General features: G+C 44.6%; 1 long non-coding RNA gene across 1 annotated transcript in view; it reads right to left on the bottom strand.

Moving 5' to 3' along the window:
* Nucleotides 1-6,282, bottom strand: part of LOC108799163 — a 12,314-nt gene extending 6,032 nt beyond the window's left edge. Inside the window, exons 1-2 of the long non-coding RNA XR_001942007.1 lie at nucleotides 6,203-6,282; nucleotides 5,476-5,482 (exon numbers count right to left, since the gene is read on the bottom strand). This is a non-coding gene — a long non-coding RNA (uncharacterized LOC108799163). The remainder of the gene's footprint in view (nucleotides 1-5,475; nucleotides 5,483-6,202) is intronic.
* Nucleotides 6,283-8,884: the final 2,602 nt, after the last annotated feature.

Here is an 8,884-nt window from a genome sequence, read left to right on the forward strand (position 1 = left end):
CCCCCCTTCCAACCTGGCACCCTCAGATGGCTGCCTATGCCTGGAGGCATTTCCTCGCCAGATCAGTTTCTAAGCTCACCTTTCTGACCATGTTACACCCATATTTAGGATGAAACAATCCAGAAAAATATGAAGCTACATACATACCGGGTGCCGGTCTGATGTCTCCAGCAGAGGGTCTCAGAAAGGCTGTGCGGGCTCTCAGGATGGCTGTGCAGGTTCTCTGGAGTGCTGTGCAGGGTCTCAGGAGGGCTGTGCAGGGTCTATAGAGGGTTGTACGGGGTCCCTGGAGGGTTGTACGGTGTCTCTGGAGGGCTGTGTGGGGTCTCTGGAACTATTAAAAAATGTATGTATTGGTATAGCACCTGGCCTTAATTGGTTAGACTCTTCCCCTTATAATTAAGTGGTTTGAGATCTTTCTGGTACTGTAGTTTCTGGTACATTCCAGTTTATTATCAATATTGGCATAATGTTTCCTTTTTTTTGTTAAAGTTGATGATCATTGTAAAATGTCTGGCAGATAAATTGGCAAAATGTATGTTTTTAATATTTAAAGCTGCCTTAAATGTGTGGTGTAGTAAGTAGTAAGTAAATACATTTTCTAGTGAAATCAATAACTTTAAAAATGATCTCTTACTTGATGCGTAATTAACCCAGTGATGTGCTATCAGTATATAAAATACAATATCCTTCACAACTGAGTGTGAATAAAATTCCACTAATCAGTGACAGTTCATCATATCTATTTTGTACATATATTAGGAGAAGAGTAGGAGAAGAAGCAGAAAAAAGGACTTTGTACAGAAGCTTTAGCAGAAATCATATGAGAAAGTCATAGGCCCACATCCTTGCGCCCCCACTGCACACTAGGATAGACAGCCAACTTTTGTCGATAAGCCTCATCATAGAAAAACCATGACAGACCGCCAAAATGTTTGTAAGCTTCCAAAACATTATCCAGATGTTGAAACAGCCCAACACAAAGGTCAGGCTTCTTTTCACCCAAAACGCTAGCATAAACGCAGTAAGCCTGCAGACAGTTATTAACCTCCCTGGCGGTATGATTATTCAGGATTTTAGGTACCAAAAGCGGTACATTGTTTTTCAAGCAAATATGTTGTTTTACTGTGCAGGCCTGTAGTTCTTAGTAAATCCTAGGAATAACTCACCTAAATCTGTCCAAACAAGAGTCCAGTAGACATCCCGGGTATGTTAAAGTTTGAAAAACAAAATAATAAATTATAATATAACAAATAATTAGAAATAATTACACAAAACAATAATAATATAATAATAATAAATTTAATTAAATAATGTATTCAAACAAAAAACACTGACATCTGTCCAAGCAAGGGTGCAATATTACTTCAGTAAACATCTCGGGTATGGTAAACTTTGAAACAGGGGACAGCACAAAGTCCGACGTCACAATCGGGGCAATGGAACCTGGTCTCTTTTCTGATTTTTTTGCCGCTGTCATCGCGCCTTGAGCAGCAAACTACGCACAACCTTGTGGGTGCTGACTTTCTTTCTGTTGGAGGGACGTACTCCATAAAGTGACGACCAGTCAGGCGTTCTGGGTTGACTACGCCAACAGCACGACGTCCAGGTCTACTCGCTGATGGCGTTTGGTGGTTCGAAAAGATTTCTTCGGAAATTTTCCAGATGAAGTCTGAATGCGATATCGCTATTTTCTAGCTGCTCAAAAAACGCTTTTGACCTCAGCGGACGCTTGTTTGATGCCATGAACGCTGTCAAGTTTTCCAGGCAAATATAATAGTAAAAGTGCAGGAAGAACACTGGTACTATCTATAGGAACAAAGCTGAGCTGAAATAATTCGTTACAGTATCGAAAAAGTAACGAAATACAATGTATTAGTATATGTATGTGGTGTTTCACTTTTGAATTTCGCGCCGGATCCGCCTCCTTACGACGCTGACGTTAGCGTACGCTGGAGACGGATGCCGGCATTGTGCGAAGGAGACGCCGAGATGCCGCGAAGATCGAGGGACAAGGTTAGTGTGATTTCAGGGTATTCCCGAGTGTGGCTCGGGGTTACCGCTCCTAGCTAGGAAATTTAACCCCGAGCCACACTCGGGAATACCGCCAGGGAGGTTAAACAAATTAGCGAAAGGCCTCCTGCGTTTCTCTACAGCATCTTTATCATCCTTGGAAATTAACTCCTTTAAAGAAGGCAACAAGGAAAGTATTTCAACATAATCACCACTAACAATTTTCTCCTTCAGAGAAGCAGAAAGATGACGGAAACAGGCTTGGAGTCCTTTAGTTCCGTTCCCCTACGAACGGACCTGCAGGCAGAGACACTCCGGCTTTGTTCCTGGGATATCGGCTCATGCGACAGAGAGGAGCTGCAGCCAACGGACACCCGGCTGGCATCAGCAGAGCGACAATCAGCGACAGGCAGAGGAGCAGGCAAAGAGATATCAGCAGCAGGAGAATCCATAGAGGTAAATAGCAGTCCTGAAGCTCCTGGAACACACAGAGCCGGTGAGACAAAAGCCCAAAACTCAGCTGTGGAAATGAGGGGCACAGACATAGAGCCAGCAATAGATTCTGGGACAACATCAGCCACAGCAGCTTCAGCCGAAGTTAGCACAGGTGAGCGTGAAGCTGCCGAAATGGGGAAGCTAGATAAGCAGCTCCTCAGCCAAGCCCCTCCCCCAGGTGAATTAGCCCCTAAGAAGAAATTCATGCAGCAAATCCATGATGAATCCAGAAGCAAATCCAGAGATGAAGTTGATCTGACTACTCCTGCTAGACTCAGTAGATCGGGAGGTGAGCGAACACATACCGGGTTCACTCGCCTCTCGATCCTGTCACGGCTCTCTGCCGTGACAGGGGGAGGGGCTGGATTCCCCTCTCCCCGCTCCAATCTGCCAGCGCTGACTGGCGGAACGGACGGGGGAGGGGGCGGGTACAGCTGGCTCTGCCTCTAGATACGCAGAGCCAGCTGTCACTCACGCAGCTGGGCGGATCCCGTCATCTAAGTCGGCGTCCCGTCATCTAAGTCCGCTCCGGCGTCTCTGTATACCGCGAGCTGTAGCTCGCGGTATACTGAGCTTAGGGTAACGGGAGGACGCTAGTTTGTGTCCTCCCGTTACCCTAAGGAGAACTATGGGGAAAAACACTGACCCCATAGTTCTCCTTTAATGATTAAATTGCACCCAGTGTATCCTCAGTCAAATATCTTACCTATGATCAGGCTTTGCCCGTGATCCGGTCTTTTGGTCCAGGTGCTTTGCTGGCGAAGTCTGATGTGAAATCTGCTTTTAGGTTGTTACCAATTTGTCCTGGGTCTTTTAATTCCCTGGGTTTTGAATTTGAAGGGGGCATTATTTTTTGACCGTTGTCTTACTATTAGTTGTTCACTGTCTTGCTTGTATTTTTAATTGTTTTCCTCTTTTCTGGAATGGATGGTGAGGCTGTTAATGCCCTGAGGGTGCTGTCCATTATCTTGATGATTGTTGTTTGTGGGTCCTGGTTGTTCTAATGCTTGCTGTAGGTTAGGGTGGACTTGTTGGTATGGCAGCAGTTCTTATCCACCTATAATTCGTTCTTTATGGCAGGAGGAATTTGTATTGGATGAGCATTTTCAGTTGTTTACTGATGCAGCAGGCTCTGTTGGTTTTGGTGCATTTTGGGCTGGGCAGTGGTGTGCTGACACTTGGTCACCTGTTTGGCATGCTCTCTGTGTTACCAGAAATATTATTTTGTTGGAGCTCTTCCCAGTGGTAGTGGCAATGGAGCTTTGGAAGGAGTCTATTCGTAACAAGCGTATTTTGCTGCAAACTGACAACAAAGGGGTGCTTTTTGCTGCAAATTGTTTGTCCTCTAAGTCTCCTTTGGTTCTATCTTTGCTTAGATACTTAGTTTTGTTGTGTCTTCGATTTAATGTTTGGTTGAAGGCTCAGTATCTTCCTGGCAAATGTATTCTTGTTGCGGATGCTCTTTCTCGCCAGAATTTTCAGCGTTTCTGTGCGTTGGCTCCTGGGGCTGGGTATGCAGTGTCCGGCTCATCTGTACCAATTGATTTGCAGCTAGTTTCCTCCATGGTCCTCGCTTCTGTCGCTACAAAAACAAGGGTTGCTTATGTGGCTGCTTGGCAACAGTGGGTGGAGTTTGTTTCTGTCATCGGCGCTTCTCCTTTTGCAGATTATTCGGATTTAATATTGTCTTTTGTATGCAATTTATTTCCCATGTTTTTCCCATGCTTATGTTTACAAACTCTTGGCTGGTATTTCCTTTTTCCGTAGGCTTCAGGCAGGGCCGGACTGGGACTAAAAATAGGCCCGGGCATTTTAGACTGAGTAGCCCAATCATGTGACCACTGACAGGCCCCATCCCTCACAACAGGGGGCGGAGCCAAACACAGAAGCACAATCGAGGGGCAAGGCCGGCTACAAGTAAGTACCGGAGGGATACAGCTGACACACAAGCCTTGCTACAACCAATACACAAACCTTGCAAAAATATAGGAAGCTTGCTATAGAGAATATCTGTAAAAAATAAGTCAAGGCAACTGGACTTGCTGTATTTTACTTGAAGATGTTTCACTAGTCATCCAACCAGCTTTCTCAATTCAGAAATGTCTGAATTGAGAAAGCTGGTTGGATGGCCAGTGAAACGTGTCAGAGCTTTATACATTTAAAGCTATACATTTAAAACATTTAAAGCTCTGACAGTTTCCCCGACCTTTTAGAGGACGTGGTAGAGGCAGAGGTAACTATGGAGGGAATAATACACGTAGGACACGATGTTTCAATTGTGGACAAGAGGGACATTGGAGGAATGAATGTCCTAAACCCCAGAGGATGAATAATCCCCAGAATACATATGACACACACATACCGCCACAACAAGTCCAAAACCTAGATCCTGCTCCGGGACCTAGACACCACATTTCTTGGACATAGGGACGCCCGGAGAGTGTTAGTAGCCCTGTCTTTCCCCTCCTGACATCGCAATCCTCTGATCAACCTTTTTGCATGCTGCGAGTAGACGGGAGGGTTTTAACTTTTCTGGTGGATACGGGAGCTACCAAATCTTCTTTATGCACCGATTATTATGAGGGCCACACAGAACCTTCATCACTCTCTATGGGAATTACAGGGGTTCTAGTACCAACACAGAAAACACCACCATTAACTGTACAGACATTACATCCCGACCCTTATTGCTATGAGGGTCGCGCTGTTGTCTGCTTACACAGTTTTTGCATAATACCAGGTTGCCCGGTGAATCTTCTGGGCAAAGACTTGCTGGGAAAATTACAAGCTACCATAGTATTTACTCCGGCTGGAGGAATGACCACAGATAGTGACATTATCCCTATCATTCCTTATGACCAAGAAGAACCAACATATGACACTGCAAAACACTATATGTCTGCTGTATTGCCTGAAGTCCCTGATAGTGTTTGGGCTAATTCTAAAACTGATGTGGGACTAATTAACTGTACCCCTTATCAGGCACGGCTAAAGGAGGGAGGTTTTCCAGTATTTATTAAACAATACTCTTTGTCACAAGAAAAGAAAGAAGGGATTAGACCTTTAACACAAAGTTTTGTGGAACAAGGAATCTTGAAACCTGTTGTTTCTCCTTACAACACACCAATCAACCCTGTCCCTAAAGCTAATGGAGAATTCAGATTTGTACAAGATCTCAGAGCTATAAACAGTTTAGTGATACCTATAGCACTCATTGTACCAGATGTTACTGCTTTAATTACAGCCATACCGGCAGATGCTTCTCATGTTACGGTGATTGATTTAAGTAATGCTTTTTTTTCGGTCCCAGTTGACACACAGCTACTTATGGCTTTCACTTTTGAGGGGGTACAGTTTACCTGGACCCGCCTTCCCCAGGGCTATGTGGACTCACTGGCAGTATATTTGCTGGTGCTCCATCAAACTCTGAGGCAGTGGAATGCAGAACATGGTTCAGTCCTCCTTCAGTACGTGGATGACCTACTGTTGTGTAGTCCCAGTCAGGAGGCTTGCTATAAAGACACTGTGTCATTGCTCAAATACCTTGCCAATGAAGGACATAAAGTAGCAAAGCCAAAGCTACAACTTTGCCAGCAACAAGTTGAATACTTGGGATTTGTTTTGAGAAAAGGACAGTGAAAACTCAGCCCAAAGAGAGTCAATGCTATCAGCCACCTTCCCAAACCTGTCACACAGAAGGAGTTGCTCACCTTCCTGGGAATGATAAACTATTGCAGACAATGGATACCTGATTGTTCCTACTATGACTCTATTCTCAGAACGGCTGTTAAGGGGGGCAGCCCAGTTTTCATTGTATGGTCTGAGGAAACGACTGGTGCTTTTGTCAAACTAAAATCAAGCCTTTTGCAAGCCCCTGCCTTGGGACTTCCTGATTATAATAGACTGTTCATTTCCAGATGCATTAACTGCATACAGGCTAATCCCAATACACCAAACAAGCCATGCCATGAGCACTTAGCACCACCTACAGGACCTTTTACACATCTACAGATTGATTTTACACACATCCCTAAGACGGGAAAGAGACAACAATACTTATTGGTCATAGTGGATCATTTTTCTAAATGGCCAGAAGCATTTGTGACTAATAAGGAAGATGCTAGGACAGTAGTAAAAATACTAGCAACAGAAATAATTCCTAGATACGGCTGTCCAATCCAGATTAACTCTGACAATGGCCCTGCCTTTGTTAGCAAAATGACCCAGGAGCTGTGTAAATGGCTACAGAATACATGGAAGTTTCCCATTCCCTATCACCCCCATAGTGCTGGGGTTGTGGAACGCCTTAATATAACTATTAAAGGAAAACTCCGGAAGGCAACAGGGGCACAATTGACTAATTGGCAACATTACCTTCCAGCTGTTCTAGCTGAGATAAGAATGACGTCTAATAAAACTACTAGGTTGTCATCATTTGAGATACTCATGGGAAGACCATTTACAACCCCATGGGCCAAGGCACCATTGGTTGTTATGCCTGGGGATATACAGTTTATCCAGGAAGAATATGTGTTCCAACTTATTCGCAAATTGAACGGCATCTATGGTGATGTATCTTCTCGTTTACCTTTTACTTCACAGGAACCAACACATCCTTTCAAACCTGGAGATCTGGTCTGCATGAGACAGCTGAATAAAAGCAAGAAAGGTGGATTTCCTTTTGGACCTCCGACCACAGTAGTATCAGTCACCAGAACCGCAGTTCTGGTAGAAGATCAACAAACCTGGATCCATGCTTCCCGTGTCAAGCTCTGCACCAAGAGGGGAGAAGTAGGAGCCAGGATTCCTGAAACAGACGATCCAAGACGAAGAGGGGAAACCAAGTGTTAAACAGGTGTTAAAGACTCTGAAGAACCAGAAGATGTCTTATATTCTTCATTCCCAGTACTCTGGGAAGGTGCTTGCACCATTGTGTGCCATAGGCCTGCTTGTTTTCCTCCCCACATTATCACCCACATGATAATTCATGTGGGTGATAATAACAGGTGCTAACCTGTTATTATCACCCACATGAATTATCATTTTGTCCAAACAATATGCCTAATAAAACAACACATCATAGACAGACAAGGGATTTAACAGCAATAGATACCACATCACTCACTGACAAAATGTTGTTGTTGCAATTTAAATATGGATATGCTCAAAGGTAAATGTTGGGTATGTAGTAAGCTGCACCCCGAGACAATGCGAATTCCCTTAATAGCAGTCCCAGTGAATATCACTTCTTTTTTGAATGGAACCCCTTTAAGGAAATGGGAAGTTTTGGTAATTTCTTAGGCTCCATATTTTCATGGTTTAAGGAAGTAGGAATGTTAATACTGATGATTCTATTATGCTTACTGTTCATTTATCTACTCTGTGGTGTTGTGTGGCAATCCCACGGTAGAACTAGGGGTTGTAGTCACCCAGGACTCTCATCCAGAGGGACTGAGCAGTTCCAGGAAACAAATTATTTTGCTGGGAAAGAACTGGCTTTTCAGTTCTCTCCCTAGAAAACCTGGATTTGGTATGGGATCCTGGAACTGGGAGATTTCAAAGAGAATTGGGAGGGATGAAATCTCCATTCCTGGGTCCATTGTTTAATAGTGGCCAACACCTAATTGCACACCTGTGCACAGCACTTATGGGAACTGTGCTGGCTTGTGTTCTGGGCTCCAGCTGGGAAGAGGAACAGAGGTGTTCAGGAGTCAGGAGGACTCCACCCAGACGTCAGAGGGGAGCCAGGTGGCTGTGTGTGCTGGAGGCACCTCGAAGACAGCCGAGGAGACAGAGAGCCAGTGATACATAAGGGATGTGTTTAAGAGTGCCACGAGAGGTGGACTGTGGCTCTGTTAAGAAATACCCTAATGTCCAGGGACTGGGACACAAGGAGTATGTGCAACAACATGGAGTGGTGAGATTGTCATACCATCAGTTTAGCTGAAATACAAGCAGACCTTGTATTATCGTTGAAGCTTTGTTTTCTGTTGCTGAATTAAATAAAAGACTGTTCTGTTTATGTTTAAAACGGCTTCAAGACTGTTCCTTAAGCGCTCACTATTTGTGCTAACCACCCCAACGTCACAACTCATTAAATGTTGCTTGTGTGTTTACCAGAAAGCACAGAAATATGATGATCCGTACTAGTTGCTTAACCTCTTGCCGTCCGCCCGTTAAGAAAAAACAGACGGACGGCAGACTTGCAGCCGCGGGTTGCCGTCGCCAGACGGCATTTTTTTCCGGGCAGGAAAGACCCGCTCGTTACTACAGCCGTTAACGGCTGTTTCACATACAACCGATCAGCGGCTCTATAGCCACCGATCGGTTGTATGGCGTGAATTTCGGAGCGCCCCCCCAATCGCGAGTGCCGCCA

The sequence above is a fragment of the Nanorana parkeri genome, unplaced genomic scaffold (assembly GCF_000935625.1).
Source record: "Nanorana parkeri isolate BGI_ZX_2015 unplaced genomic scaffold, ASM93562v1 scaffold1646, whole genome shotgun sequence".
In the NCBI taxonomy this organism is placed as follows: Eukaryota; Metazoa; Chordata; class Amphibia; order Anura; family Dicroglossidae; genus Nanorana; species Nanorana parkeri.